The sequence below is a fragment of the Prionailurus viverrinus genome, chromosome C1 (assembly GCF_022837055.1).
Source record: "Prionailurus viverrinus isolate Anna chromosome C1, UM_Priviv_1.0, whole genome shotgun sequence".
Taxonomy (NCBI): Eukaryota; Metazoa; Chordata; class Mammalia; order Carnivora; family Felidae; genus Prionailurus; species Prionailurus viverrinus.
Genome location: NC_062568.1, coordinates 53,186,974 through 53,203,485, shown reverse-complemented (window position 1 = coordinate 53,203,485; position 16,512 = coordinate 53,186,974).

The window sequence follows — 16,512 nt, the reverse complement described above, 5'->3', positions numbered from 1 at the left end:
TTAATTTTTTTTCAATGTTTTTATTTCATTTTTGGGACAGAGAGAGACAGAGCATGAACGGGGGAGGGGCAGAGAGAGAGGGAGACACAGAATCGGAAGCCGGCTCCAGGCTCGGAGCCATCAGCCCAGAGCCTGACGCGGGGCTCGAACTCACGGACCGTGAGATCGTGACCTGGCTGAAGTCGGACGCCCAACCGACTGCGCCACCCAGGCGCCCCTCTTTTTTTTTTTAAGTAGGTGTTTACAGTTATAAATTTCCCTCTAAACACTGTTTTCATTGCATATCATGAATATACATTTGCACTCATCTTGAAGTATTTTGTAATTACCCTTATGATTTCTTCTTTGATCCATTGATTATTTAGAAATGTGTTGTTTAATTTTCACATTTTTGGGAATTACTTAAATTTCCTTCTGCTATGGATTTTTAACTTCATTCCATTGTGTTTGCTGAATATACCTGGAATGATTTCAATATTTTTAGGTGTATTCAAACTTGTTTTATGACCTAATATATGATCTATTTTGGAGAAATTTACATACGCACTTGAGAAGCAGAATATGTATTCTGCTGTTGTTGGGTGGGGTGTTTCATAGATGTTTGCTTTGTTTGATAGCTGTGTTTTATAGCTGGCTTGTAGTTTTGGGCAAGTCTTCTACTTGCTTGCTGATTTTCTGTCAAGTTGTTCTAGACAGAAAGTGGGATATTACAGTCTCCAACTATTATTGTTGAATTGTCTATTTCTCCCTTCAAGTCTGTCAGTTTTTGCTTCATGTATTTTGGTGCTCTATCGTTAGATGCATATATGTTTATAATTATATCTTCTTGATGGCTTGACCTTTTTACATTATGGGATGTAATTTAAAAAATGTTTATTTATTTTTGAGAGAGTGAAAGTGAGGGAGGGGAAGAGAGTGGGACACAGAGCATCTGAAGCAGGCTCTGTGCTGAGAGCAGCAAGCCTGATGTGGGGCTCAAACTCACAAGCTGTGAGATCATGACCTGAGCCAAAGTCGGAGGCTCAACCAACTGAGCCACCCAGAATTTTTGCCTCTAGGAACAGTTTCTGTCTTACAGTCTATTTTGTATGATGTTGTGTAGCCACTCTAGCTTTCTTTGAGTCATTGTTTACATGGTATATCTTTTTTTTCAACGTTTCACTTTGAACCTACTCATGTCTTCCTATCTAAAGTGTGTCTCTTTTAGACAGCATGTAGTTGAGGGGTGCCTGGGAGGCTCATGGGGCACCTGAGTGGCTTAGCATCTGACTCTTGATTTTGGCTCAGGTCATAATCTCATGGTTTGTGGGTTTGAGCCCCACATCAGGCTCTGGGCTCACAGTGCGGAGCTTGTTTGGGATTCTCTCTCTCTCCCTCTCTTTTTGCCCCTCCATGTGTTCTCTCTCTCTCTCTCTCTCAAAATAAATAAAGTAAACTTAAAAAAATTATACAGCATGTAGTTGAATCATGCTATTTTTTTTTAATTTTTTTTCAACGTTTATTTATTTTTTTTGGGGACAGAGAGAGACAGAGCATGAACGGGGGAGGGGCAGAGAGAGAGGGAGACACAGAATCGGAAACAGGCTCCAGGCTCTGAGCCATCAGCCCAGAGCCCGACGCGGGGCTCGAACTCACGGACCGTGAGATCGTGACCTGGCTGAAGTCGGACGCTTAACCGACTGCGCCACCAAGGCGCCCCGAATCATGCTATTTTTAATCGATTCTGCCAATATCTGCTTTTTAATTAGTTTGATCATTCACATTTAATGTAATTATTGATAAAGGGGATTATGTTTCTCATTTTCTTATTTGTTCTCTGTATGTCGTGTCTTTTTTGTTTCTATATTCCTCCATTACTGTCTTCTTTTGTGTTAAATAGATATTTTCTATTGTACCATTTTAACCACCTTTCTTGTTATATATTCTTTAAGGTGATTGCCCTAGAGATTGCAATTAACATAATAATTTATAATAATCTAGTTCTGATTAATGCCAACTTAACTTAAATGACAAAACTTTGCTCCAAATAGCTCCATTGCAAGAGCCTAAATGTCCATCAACTGACGAATGGATAAAGAAGATGTGGTTTATATATACAATGGAATACTACTTGGCAATGAGAAAGAATATAATCTGGCCATTTGCAGCAACGTGGATAGAACTGGAAGGTATTATGCTAAGTGATATAAATCAGGCAGAGAAAGACAGATACCATGTTTTTACTCATATGTGGATGCTGAGAAACTTAACAGAAGACCGTGGGGGAGAGGAAAGGGAAAAAAAAGTTACAGAGAGGGAGGGAGGCAAACCATAATAGACTCTTAAAAACTGAGAATAAACTGAGGGTTGATGGGGGGTGGGGGAGAGGGGAAAGTGGGTGATGGGCATTGAGGAGGGCACCTGTTGGGATGAGCACTCGGTGTTGTATGGAAACCAATTTGACAATAATATATATATATATATATATATATACACACATACACACATATACACACACACACACATATATATAGATACACACACACACATATATGTGCATACACACACACACACACACACACACACACACACAAGTAGCTCCATTGCTCCTCTCCTTGATACTGGTTTTGTCACAAATTACATCTTCATACATGTTGTGCACATCAACACCTATTTATAATGATTGATTTAGGAAGCTGTTTTTGAAATCAGATGGAGGGAAAAGTAGTGAGAAACACAAAGTACATTGTTTCTGTCTTTTATATGTACCTATATAGTTACGTTTACTAGTTTGCTTTATTTCTTCAGGTTGAATTGAGTTACTATCTGGTGTCCTTGCATTTCAGCCTGAAGAATTCCCTTTAGCATTTCTTGTAAAGGAGACCGGCTAGCAGAAAAGGCTCTCAGTTTTTATTCATAGCAATAGACCCTTTTGATGGTTGCTTATTTAGAAACTTTTACTTGGTCTGTCTGTTGTTTATATTTTTGTCTTATTTTCTCCTTCATTTTTATAGGATAGTTTTATTGAATATGAAATTCTGGATTGACAGCTTTGTTTCCTTCAACAGTGCACATGTCATCCCACGGCCGTTTGGATTCCATGGTTCCTGATGAGAAATCAGCTACTAATTGTATTGATGACCACTTCCACGTGACGAGCGTGTGCTGTTCTTGCTGCTTTCAAGATCTTCCCTTGGTCTCTGAACGATTTGTTTATTAGGCATAAATCTCTTGAGTTTATTCTACCTGGAATTCATTGAGCTTCTTGGATGTATATATTAATACTTTTCATCAAATTTGGGAAGTTTCCTGCCATTATTTATTCAAATATTCTTTCTACTCCTTTCTCTTAATTTTCTTCTGGGACTACCATTCTGTGTATGTTTCTGTGCTTCATGATGTTTTTTTGAGCTTCTGAGGCTATGGTCACTTTGTAAAATTCATTTTTCTTTCTGTTCTTCAGACTGGATCATCTCAATTGACCTGTATTCAAGTTCGCTGATTCTTTCTGCTGCCTGCCCAATTCCGGTGTGGAGCCCACCTTGTGAATTTTTGGTTTAAATTATTATACTTTCCAACCCCACAATTTTTTTCTTTCTTTTTTTTTTTTACAATTTCTATCTCTTCAATAATATTATATATTTGGTGAGACACAGTTCTTATGCTTTTCTTTAATTTTTTTTTGACATGGCTTCCTTGAGTTTTTTTAAATATATTTAAAATGCCTGACTTAAAGTCTTTGTCTAATAAGTCCAACATCTGAGTCTTTTCAGAGACCACTTCTATTGATTGCTTTTTTGTTGTTGCTGTATCCTGGTCATATTTTTTTGTTTCTTTGCATGTATTTTAGTTTTTATTTGAAAACTGGACATTTTACATACTCTGATGTTCTCTAGAAAGCAGATGTTTCCCTCTCTTCAGGACTTGTTGATATTGCTGCTTGATGTAGTTGTTGTTATCTATTTAGTGACATCTGAATTGTTCCATAAAGTCTATGTTATTTGTCACGTGTGGCTATTGAAATCTCTGCTCAGTCATCTCAGTGGTCAGTAACGATCGGAGAGAGATTTTCTTAAGTGTCTAGAAAAACAAGCCTCTCCATCTTTGCTGAGGGATTCTGTGTGTATTTGGGGGAACACCTTCAATGCTGAGCCAGGCAGTTGACAACTCTGCCTTAGGCTTCACTTTCCTGCTTGTGCAGACCCTCCAAGTCAGCCAGAGATGGGTGGTTAGGGCCTTCTCAGGTTATTCCTAAGCATGTGCCCAGTCCTATACTTGTACATGGACTTCTAGATTCCCAGGAATACGTTGGAGCTTTACAAGCCCTAATGACATTTCATTGCCCTTTTAAGCGTCCGTGAAGGAGGATTGGCTCAGATTCCACTGCCTCTTTGCTCCTACTTTTCTTCTTCTTCTTACTTTCATGGCTTAGCATTATCTCCTCAGCCTCAATTTGTCACAGTGGGACTGGCTCTGCTTTCTCTGGGATTTAAATTCCAGATGGCCTCTTTCTTCTTCTGGACCTCATGCCCAGCAGAAATCTTCCAGCTTTGGTGTTTGTCAATAGTTTGGTTATTTAGAAAACATGTGGCTCCATTGTTAGCCCCCTTGAGGCTGAATATGCACAACTAGACCAATTTGTATGGGGAAGTATTAATCTTGTCTGGCAATGCTGGGCATATATAGGATCCTTTTCTCTCTCCATTTCCTGATTCTCCTATGCTCCTAAGCTATTTATCTCACCAAAAACTATTTCCAAAAACTTTCACACTGCTTCTAGTATTCTTTTGCCTGCTTCGATCCATAAACTTTGTTATTTTGTGTGTGTGTGCTGTGCCTTCAAAAATGCAAAGCACCACCTCCAGCCTTCCTTTACTTTCATGAATCATTTTCTAGAAGTTGAAGTCTCAAAATTCACATCAGTGAAAGTGGACAGAAGGACACCAGTTGACTTAAAAAGTGGCATCCATTTAATGAAGGGATGGCTGCTGAGTGTTTTGATTGGTGTAGTTTTTTAGTTTCTCAGCCATGGGGCAGACAGATGGAGAGGAATATATTATTTCCCTATTTACCTTTTTGATGGCAGGTGTCATTGGTTTTCAGCTGCATAGCACTGCCAGTCCTCAGTTTTGTTTTTCATTGTAGCATCATTGGGGGGGGGGGGGAGGCACAGTTCTGAGAATATTATTCCCACATGCTGGAAATAATAATCACTATCTTTCCTAACATTTGGGAAGTATTATAAAGTTTAGTCATTTTTTTTGGTCTCTTTATGGGTAATCTTAGAGAAATCTTGGGAGAAGCCAGAGCAGAACCGAAGCCATTTGAAATGAAAGTCAAGCATACAGATCCAGATTTCTAAGGGCAAAATCTTGTTTTCTTGGTTGTGGTCCGGGGGGTTTGTTATGTTCTCAAAGTTTAAAGATTCTTATTATCTATGCACACTCAGCCGTCAACTCTCCTTAGGTATAGGACTCCCAAGGATGTTCGACGTGGGAAAAGCTTTAGCAGTTAACTTTTTGAGAAAAATTTTGAAAAAGTAAACTTGGGAGTCTAAGAACAAAGTCTGAAATTTTCTTGTGAATTTTTACATCATGGGCGTCACCAGCTGGTGATGTTTAAACTCTTTCACAGCTGGTAGGCACGAATGTCAGAATGAGTGGGCGGAATGGACGCTGGGCAGAATGCCTGGACAGGGACCTGGGGCCCCGATGCGCCAGGCATTTATTCTCTCGTTGCTGGACACTTTCCTATGAATAAAAGAGGAATATGATATGTGCCCTTTTTTCTTTGCTTCGCAGAGAGAACTCCGAAATGACACTCAGGAAAAACAATTCATTTTGCCGTCCTTCGGAGAAAAGCCCGCTGAAGAAATTCTGGGCGTTGTGCTTGGCACGCGTCTGGCACCTGCCGGAGTCAGTGCAGTCAAAACCAGCCGCGACGATAATCACGGTGATGTCGCTGCACTTGCTAATATACTTTTCAGCCGGAGTTAATAAGCAAAGCGGTAGTCCGAATATTACCATTCATCTTCTTCTGGAAAATATTGTCAACGCCTCTCGATGAACTGAGGGGTGACCCAGGCAAACACTCCTTTCACGTGTTGCCTGGTTTACGCCCAGCCCTCCCTCACTGCCTAGTTTTCACCCCCACCACCGTGCCGGGCAGACGACACCATTAACGTGCAACTTTGGGAAACCGTCTCCAGGCCCAGGCGAACACATCGCCAAAAGAAACTCCTCAAATGGTGGTGCGCTGGCCTTGGGGAATCCGTCGGCTTCTGTGTGCTCCTTCTCAGCCTTCCCCGTTCGCCTACAGTCTAACCGCCCATATGGGCAATCATAGCACTTCATTGTCCAGTCCCATCATTACAATATTGTTATCATCTGAGCTGGAGTCTGACACTTTCTCTAAGACCTTTCCAATAACCCCTTTACTAGGCTTCAGTACCAAACCATTCAGGGCAAATCTCTGCTTTGTGCTTGTCAGCCTTAATAGACTGGATGTCACTTGAGCCTGTAAAAAGTGCCTGCTCCTCAGCTGTCAGTCAGTCCTGGCGGTGTCAGCGGAGAGCGTGGCTGGAGCTGGCTGGATTAGAGGGTAGTTACGTTAGCTGTCAGATTACTGACAGCCTGACACCCACACTTCCAACTTCCTCTTACTGTATTTGGTTTCTGTTGAGCTCTCTGGACCCTTCTTAAGGTGGATCCCTCTGTTGGAAACGGGTCATAATTTGGCCAGCATCTTCTGAAGTTGGGCTCTTTTCTCCCCCGTGAGGATCTGTAGAAAGCTTCTCATTTTAAGCATCTTTCACATGGCGGTGAATATTTTTAACCCCGTTGCGGCAAAACATCACCGCCTTATACTTTCCAAGTTATGGAAACTCCGTGGGCGTGCATACGTGGGCGTTTCAATTTTATCATGTTAATTAGTCAAAGAAATAGAACTCCCGACTGAAATGTGCCTTCTTATCCGCTCATCTACAATCTTTTCATCCTCCTCTTCGATCGCACCTTTGTTTGACCCTTTGTGCTAGGCAGGAAGCTCTGTGAGAGAGAGAGAGAGAGAGAGAGAGAGTGTGTGTGTGTGTGCGTGCACGCGCACGCATGTGTTAGAAGGTGTGGGTGTATATGGAACTGTTGACTTATCTACGAATGTGGATATATATTCATACTTAATGAAAGGCAGTCAGCTAACGGCTGAGGCAGGAAGAACAAATTGGCAACTCTCCAAACCATGCCTTCGTTAATATTCACCTTGAATGCAGCCAATTAGCGAATGAAGTGTCTCTCCCTCCTTCCTCTTCTCCTTCTTTTAATTTTTCATTCACTCCTTTCTTTTTCTCTCTCTCTCTTCCCCTCCTTTATTCCTTCCCACACTTGTTAAGTGTTTACTATCTTGCAGTCTCCACACTGCGCGCGGGGCAAACAACAGCAAATGTGCCTACACCCTTGTCACAAGTTCACAGCTGCCTGTTCACATTCCTCAGGTATGTTTGAATTTCACAGGCTTTTATTTCTGACCAGGGAGGCGAGATTAATTAACACTTTCATTTACTTAGGCAATAATCAAGGCTGATTTGCTTTTATTAAACCAGGCTTTAGGACCAGAAATGCAACTTTTGCACAATCTTGACTTTGCTTACTGTTTCACCCTGCTACAGAATTAAACCTGAGTCTGCATTCTGAGAGCAGCTTCTAGAACACACAGGCCCATGCACATTGGACGCTGTGTGATTCTAGGGGCGAGAAAGCACTAGGCTTCAGAGAACCTACCTGTACTGGGAGAGTTACTTCCTCTTGTGAAACCTCAGTTATCTTTTTTAAAAATGGGGATGATGATACTTATCTGCCAACCTCATAAGCTTGGCTTATAGTCCATACGTAACTGACCATCTATATGAAAGCCCTTTCTAAACTGCAAGGTGCCACAACAGCACATTGTGATCATAGTATTACTCGATCTGGTTATGTACAGAGCTGATATCGGCCTTAGCTTATTTAGACCCTTTGACTTATTCTTATTTCCTTGGCCACACATATTTTGCTTTTGTTTTTCTACCATATAACCACAGGGCTGAAAAAAAATACTCCCCTGTAAAAATAATCGATTACGTATTATTAAACTTATGACCTCACACTCAAATCAGGAGCCTTTAGTGGTCCTCCCCGGTCCTTACCGTGCTTTTAACAGTGTTGTGGCTTTTTAAGGCCATTGTTGTTTTCAACGAGCCCAGCAAAATGGTTCGAATTAAAATGAGTCAGTATCTACCTCAATTGCTAGGAAGTTGCGTACTGCTTACAAGTCCAGAAACTTGACAGGATAAAGTTCAAACCAGAGACTAAAAAAATGTAGTAAACATATTAGAAAGGCAGGGGGTAGAAGAGTGGTACAAGAACGTTATGGTTTCAGTGCCAAGGCCAAAGACATATTTTTTCCAGCACTTCCTCCCCATTCCAAAAAAAAAATTTTTTAAAGAAAAAGACCCTTATATTTCACCCAATTAAATGTTGGAAAACAGCCTTTCAATATTATTTACAAGCATCCAGAAGTTTTAAACTCAACAACTCTCCCACCTTCTCGCTTTTGCTCTAACACGCATTCTTTATGCTGTGTGCAGTTGGGGTCTGTCTACCCTGGGCCACAATAACCACGGCTCCCATTATTCAACTCATGGGGTGAAAAACATCACATCTAACAAATAATAAGTGGGTTGTGAAAATGTTTCGTTTGCAAACCGAGGGTTCTGGCCACATTCTCGTTGAACTTCCCGGGCAAGGATTCCGTTCCACGTCAGCACATTTCAATGCTTTTCCAACGCAGTGCCTTCCTGAGCAACGCTCAAGAATGAAGGCCTGCAATTTCCAAGGTGGCTGTCACCGGTAAGGGGCTCACCGGTGGCCCCAAAGCTGAGAAAGGTAGCTGACTGATGGAGAGAAAGAACTGCCAGCCTAGCATGGCACCATACTTAGCAGAGGGAATAGACCGGCCAGCTTTTAGTAAGACCCTCCACCTTATTTTCCGCCCGAAAGTACAAAGCGTGTTCTCCATACCTCCTCTTCATCTCTGCTGCAGGCTAAATTCCAAAGTGCAAAACTCCTAAGACCGTGCTTGTGGACCATGCAGCCAGTGTAGGCCTAGGTATGTGACCTTGAACCTCGGTTTCCTTATCTGTAAGAGAGAGAGAGAGTTATATTTATAAGACTTACACTGGATTAAATGGGATAATTCATGTAAATTTGGCATGGTGACTGGCACACAGTAGGTGCCTAACAAATGGCGGTTATTTTTACCATTAGTATTACAACTTCTCTTTGTGTTCTCGTTTTGTTTCTTAATTTTTTTTAAATGTTTTTATTCATTTTTGAGAGACTGAGACAGCGCCCGAGTGGGGGAAGGGCAGAGAGAGAGGGAGACACAGAATCCGAAGAGGCTCCAGGCTCCGAGCTGTCAGCACGGAGCCCGACGCGGGGTTCGAACTCACGAACCGCGAGATCATGACCTGAGCCGAAGTCGGACGCTTAACCGACCGAGCCACCCAGGCGCCCCCGTTCTCGTTTTGACATAGGCTGAGCTCCCCGAGCCTCCGTGGAAAGTTGAAGAAACCTTCAAGATGTTAGTCTTAGGCCTACCTGACCCTGTGCAGTGATACGTTTCTAGTCATTCATTCATTCATTCATTCGTCCTCGCGTTTATTTCGTTCATTCATTTAACAAATATTGAAAGGTCTGCGGTGTGCCAGGCACCCGGCCAGATGAAGAGTCACAGAGATAAACATTCCTTGCCTTCCGGGGATTCCCGGTCAAGAGGAGTAGGCAGAGATATCACCATTCCGAGGAATGTAACCACAGCTGTAACAGACGTATGGAAATGTGGTGCCAAGAGCATTTAGGAAGAGGCATTTTCTTCTTCTAGAAATATTAGACAAGGCTTCCGAGGAAAGACACCTCTGAGGTGAGTCTGCGATTACTCTGCTCAGGAGAACAGGGAAACGCATTTTAGGAAATATGCCAAGACGGGACCATTAACGTGTGTCTGGAGCGGGAGGGAGGGGCGTGGAGCCGTGGGAGAGCCGCAGCCACCGTGCTGTGGGGGGGGGGGGGGGGGGGGACAGCAACACGCAGGTCCACTGCCGGAGCCTCGTACCCAGGGCTTTCCTCAACGTTTAGGGATCTGTTGACAATTTTGAATACGGGAATGGCAGGGTGGGATTGCATTCCAGAAATACCATGCTGGATGCAGGGTGAAGGGCATATCCGTGCCAGGAGTACAGCCCAGCAGGGAGACAACAAAGGCCAGAGACAGGGAAAATGGAGAGGAAGGAATGAATCCGGAGGCATGGAGGAAGAGGGGGAGGACACCGCCTGGCTTTTGGAGAGCCGGGGCCTCAAGAGTAAAAGGAAGCAGAGGCTCACGGTGGTTTCGGATTTCACTCAGGTGACCCCAGAGAGAGTGAAGTCTTCACCAGGTATGATGGAGGACCTGGCTTAGAGGGAGAACCAAAGGATGAGGACAGGCGGGGCCCCAGGAGAGAGGAGTTTGTAGTCTGGGGCAGGTGAAGTATGAGGCGTCCATGGGATATTTAGAGAATACGTTCAATAACGACGTGATGCGTTGAGTGAGAGCCGGGAAGGAAAGTGAGGGCATTTCTAGAGTGGGCTTGGTGGTTGAGGCCACAGCTGTGGAGGAGGTTGGAAGGAGACGGTAGCTGAAGAGGGCACTAGACAAGGACCGGGATGGAACCCCTGAGGCTCCAGTGTTAGGGATGAAGGAAGGAAGGGGGCCCTGGGCAGAGCCCAAGACGAGCTGGGAAAGCAGAGTGCTGGAGAAGCCACATGGATGGTGGTGAAGGTGAGGGCGGAAGGGTGGCCATTTGTATCTCGGAGAGAAGTTTGGGAGGCTGAAGGTCTTCAGGGTGGAAGATGACCAGCAGCCCTGGTGAGAGGAAGTGCCAGGACTTCTAAGGGGTAACAGGAGGCTGGGGAGAGGGGTCAGAAACCAGGGGAGGGTATTACAAGCTTGTGGGGGTGGAGTGGGCAGGACAGGCTGAGCATGAGAGGCAGAGGACTGGCCCCGAAGGGCCATCAGTTTCCTGCTTTATGGTTAAAGTCGCACCTCTCTGCATCGTGCCTTATTTTTCTTACCACAAACTTGATTGCAGCCTGGAAATCTTTAGGCCTGTTTCTTTACCCCTTTAAGTACGTTTCTTTTCCAACATACATAATAAATTGAGAGAATTAGCATTTGTCATCCCCGAGAATCCCAGGTGGCTCCAAAAGAGTCCCGAGTAGCTTCGGTTACATATCTTTTCGTTCGGAAACCGCTCCTTTCAAACTGATTGCATCACTGCCTCCCGGAAAACCCGACAGGTATGCTACTCCCCTTGCCTAACCCCGCTTTCTTCCTCGCAGCAGGCAGGAGTGACAAGCTGCCTGGAACCGGCAGCTGAGACACCCAGAGACCCGGTGTCTTTGAACAGCATCTAACGCTCCCTTCCCCAAACTGCACGAGCGCCTGCCTGGGCTGAGCAGCAAGGAGAGACATCTGTGATATCTGATGACAATCATCTCTGATTAGACTGTCACTACCCAGCACAGGCGAGCCGGGGCCACAGCTAATTAGCTATGTGAGGCCAGCTCTCTGTTTACTGGAACCGTACTAACAAGTTGCAGCTTTTCCAATGCAGAGGAGTCACTGCACATATGCCAGCCGGGAACCCTTCACTCCAGCAGTTTAGGGACAGGGCTGCTACTTCTCTGGTACACAAAAACCATGAAACGTTAATGTCTTTGTGCCGCGAGCCGCTCTTAGTCCATGTTTCCACCTTCTGCAAGCTGTCACTTCAAGAGAAAGTAGTAGAATAAACTGCTTGATAGAATCCGACATTATCCTAAGTGGGCTTGTACTTTTAAGTGGACATCTCTTAACTTCCCGGTTTTCCGTGGTTCCTGGCCTGTGTCAGGGAATCGGTTAGGTCTGAGAAACGTAGCTACGACTGGCCCTTCTCATTTGAGCTAAAAGGTGAAAGAACCGGGTGAAGAACTAGATACTTCATGGAAATTAAAGACACAAGCTCTTTCTTATCCCCTTGGGGATTGGTAGAGTTCGATTGTTCATGAACATAATGCACGTAAGGATGTATTTCCAGTTGTTGCTATGGAACCAGTACAGCTGGAATTACTCTCAAAATGTTTTTCTGAGCTTTTTTAAACCTAAGTGAAAGTGTCCGTGTAAGTTCTCATTTGCCCATTGCAAGGGTTTCTCTGATAACTTCAAGAGATTATATGCTATTCTGTAGCTTACGTTTCCTTTAGAAACAAGTGCGTCTAAGTCATAACAAACGTAGGGGGCAGAAAACTCGAGTATTTTGCAAAGTTAATGAAAATTAGCAATACCACTCTTTGGATTACTGTCAGAAGCCCAAACCCTTGCAAATAGATTCATTTTTTTCACATGACATATCTACAACCTACTCTTAACAGTCGCTAATTTCAGGTCAGAATAAGATCAGTGTTTTGCTGAATTCTTACTCTCTTTGCCTTGGAACCAGTTTGTTCAGAGACTTTCTGAAAACAGAATTTCAGCGTAATTCTGAAAGCCTGTATGTTGTTATATAAGCGGATGACTGTGGGCTCTTAACATTCGAAATTGATGAATAGTTTTACTCACTTTCTGATGAAAACTATAGATTATGCTCTTGAAAATACGTATACCACAGTACAAAATGCAATCTGCTGGGAATATAAATATTTTCAATAAAGTCTATTATGGATGCGGCATTTACTTTTGGCGCCGTTTAAAATTTATGTATTTACATTTATCATCAAAAGCACATTTCGGTATGGGTTTAGACAAATCTCTGTATTTAAAATTCAAAACAATGTCTTAGGCATGTTCATTCATTTTGTTTATGTCCATAATTTAAAACAAGCAAACTTTTTCTCTTAATGAAAGTGTGTGTGTGTGTGTGTGTGCGTGTGCGTGCGTGTGAGTGTGCGTGTGCGCGTGCGTGTGTGTTTTAACTTTAAACAAAATTCCCTCTCCAGGTGGAAAGTTGATTACCAATCTTTGGTCTGGAGGTAAATTTTACAGCTGTTTTAAACCCATGAAAGTGGGTCTTATATTAGAAGTGCTGACACAACCTATCCACAATGTATGGACATGAACTATACCGCTGTAATAAGCAGTTATTATGTATGTGTAAAAATAATGAGAGGCCGTGTCTGAAGAGAGTTAATGTAAAATGCTAAGCAATTATAGTTGGTTACACAGTATAGGTTAATATTCCTTCATCTAGCTGCACTTTTTTCTTCTTTTGTCCTCCAGAACTCCTAATGAAAATTTGAGACCTGACTGTAATGATAAGCAGCCATTCACACGTCCTCTGTGTCAAGGCTGTTGCATTAATGCTTCCCTTCATATAACATTTTGCATAGCCTAAAGCATCTATTAAAATCCTTTGTAAAATTCATGAAACAAAAGTGGTGGGTTGAGTCTAGGGGGAGAGAAAGTAAGCTGCTTATTAGCAAAAAGTCAAAAACACAGGGCCAATTACAGATCCGAACAAGCAGGGCTAAGGACCAGCATGGGGAGTAATTCTTTCTCCAGCCCAATGGGCTCAAGCGAGGGGCAGGTTGGGTGAAAATACAGCAACAGTCAGAGCAGTAATTAAACGGAGATGTTTGCAGTTAGAAACAGCTCTATAACAACGCAAGGAAATGCTCAACTAACACCATTGTCTGGCCTCACAAAGATGCTAAATTGGAAGGATTTAGGGTTGCTCCCTGAAGAAGAGACTGGAGGTAGTGAAGAGGGGCAGGGGCTCAGGAGATATGTAAAGAATCTGTTTGGTATTTCAAATGTTATAAATTAGATTTTTAAAAGAGAGAAAGAGAGAGGGAGACAGAGAGAGCCCGCGCCTTCCTACCGACCCGGCAACATAAAACCGAATAAACCACAGTAAGATTGCCCTTTTTCTGTTATAAACTTGGCATTAAGCCTGTCATGTTCAATGACAGCCTACTAGGCCTCATGCTTTACCCTTTGGAATTTGAAAGATTGGCAGGTGTCATGATTTCCTTAACATAAAAGACCTTGCAGATAATGTTCACCATGCACATTTATACGTCCATAACTCCACTTTCTGCGTTTCAGTATCACTGGACGAGCTTTCCAGACAGGCTGGTGGTGCGGGGGGCTCCCCAGAAGTATATCTGGCCCGAGGACAGTGTTTACTGCCAGAGGAGCTTGCGGTCGAGGCCGTACTTTTACGATTTGCCTTAGCAGTCTAAACATGCGCCATTTATAATAATGAGCTGCTTTGTAGAAAGCGGCTCTCTGAGAGCATTGTTACTTTTCTTTGCAATGTTGAATGCAACCAGAATGGCTCTCCTCTGACTTAATGCTAGAAACAGGGTCCCATTTAAACAATAATCCCCTCTCTTTCTCTTTGCAACCGCCCATCCCAGCCAGATTCTTCCAGTAACTCCAAGAGAAAAAAAAAAAAATCAACATTGAGGGAAACACAAATCCCTTATTGAAGGCTGAGAGTTCTATTTCAACTGGCATCACCTAATGGCACCTGTTTGTTACCATCCAATATCACTTTAAAATAAACGAGTCAGTCTTTTCGGAGGAATCAGTGGCCAGAATGAGAATCTGGCTCTTTTTTCCAATCCAAAGAGAGAGAATGAATATAAGTACTAACCGTTTAACAAAATAAGTTTCAAGTGAGAAATTCAGTAAATCTGTCCCCACACATCTTAAGCTTTTTAGTATAGACAAAATTAAACACATGAAAAGAGACAGTAATACAATAACCCCCATGTACTCGTCACCCAGCTTCAACCAATATCACCTCATGCTTATGACCAATCAGGTTTCATCTGTATTTCCACTCACTCCCCACCTTGTACTGTTTTGAAGTAAACCCTAAGTATTATTTCATTTATCAGACCTGTAAACATTCCAGCAGGAATCTCTAAAAGATAAGAATTCTTTGGTATTTTTTTAATAGGTCAAGGAAATAGTTGAACCTCACTGCCTTTAAGACTTGTGTGGATATGTTTTCCCATGAGCTGCATTTCTCTAAATAATACCATTCTACCACGTTGAAATGGTTGAAAATATAAAGAACAATTCAAGAGCATTGCTAATCTCTGGTTTGTTTCAGAGGAGAGTTTTTCTCACTTATTTCGGGGGTACAGGTAGCCAACTTTGCTTCTGTGAGCTATGGTATTATTACTTGTAAATGATCACTTTTGGCATTCAAATATAATTATTTGCTTCAAGGTATCTATCTTGGTGGAAATCGGTTCCACAAAAAGTTTGATTCAAAAGGATATACTGACCTCTTGCTATATGCCAAGCTCTGTTAGATACAGGAAGAAAAGAAATGGCCAGGCTAGGAATGAAAGATACATGAAATAGACCCATTCCTCTCACAATGACCTCCAAACTTGTTGGACATCTTACAGGGATCATGTTACTTAATTGCTTTTTACAGTGCTAAATAATGCTAAATAAAGAAGAGTTGTTTTTTTTTTTTTTAAGAATGGCAAAAACTTGCCATTTCCAGCCCTTATACCATTGTTGTTTCCTTAATTGTCCCAAAAGATAAATCTGCTACTCAGATGTGAACCTTGATGTACTCCCTACTCATTAGTAGAGAAGGCTACCCAAGCCTTGCAAAGACAAATACATTTACGCATAAACTGTAAACATACAAAAGTGAATTACTGTATTTGTAAAAACTTTTATGCAGATTTCTTTTCGTTAAAGAAAACGTTTCTCTCCTTTGGTTTCTTACGTTTATATTCTCAGTAATTAGCCGGAAAATACAACAACTTTTAAATGGCAACATTTTACCTCTGATTTCCTTAGAAAATCAAGGGAGGGGGGGCTGACTTGGTTATTTGACATGGCAAAATGATGTAAGTTTCAAAGGCGTGGAAGATACTGATTCTTTTCAAAAGTTTTGTTGTAATATATAAACGACCATCTATAACAGAAATTTGAGTTATGCATCATATTAAAATGAATACCCATGAATTTACCACCCAATTCAAAAACTACACTACGGCCAAAAACTTTGATAACTCCTGTGTGGCCCTACCTCACCTCCTGAGATGACCTCTATCCTGAACTTTGATTTTATACCATTTCATAGATTTTTAAAAGCATAATTTTGCTACATATGTACATATCACTACAGTTGTTTAGCTTTGCTTATTTGGGGGCTTTTGATCACATCATGTGTAGTCTTTTGAAACTTTCTTTTCTACCAAACATTTTTTGCTCAAAGATTCATTCGTAATGTAGGTGCCTGTATGCCACCCACATTCCCTGCCTGCCTAATACTCCATTGTGCAAATATAACACAATTATTTATCCATTCCCATCAGCGGGCTCGGAGTGGTTTCAAGTGTCTCTGTTTGTTTGCTCTTTTTACAGATGCTGTTGCTAGGAACATTCTTGTCTTTGCCTCCCGGTGCACAAAGGCAAGAATTTCTCCAGCACTGAGGTTTTTTTTCC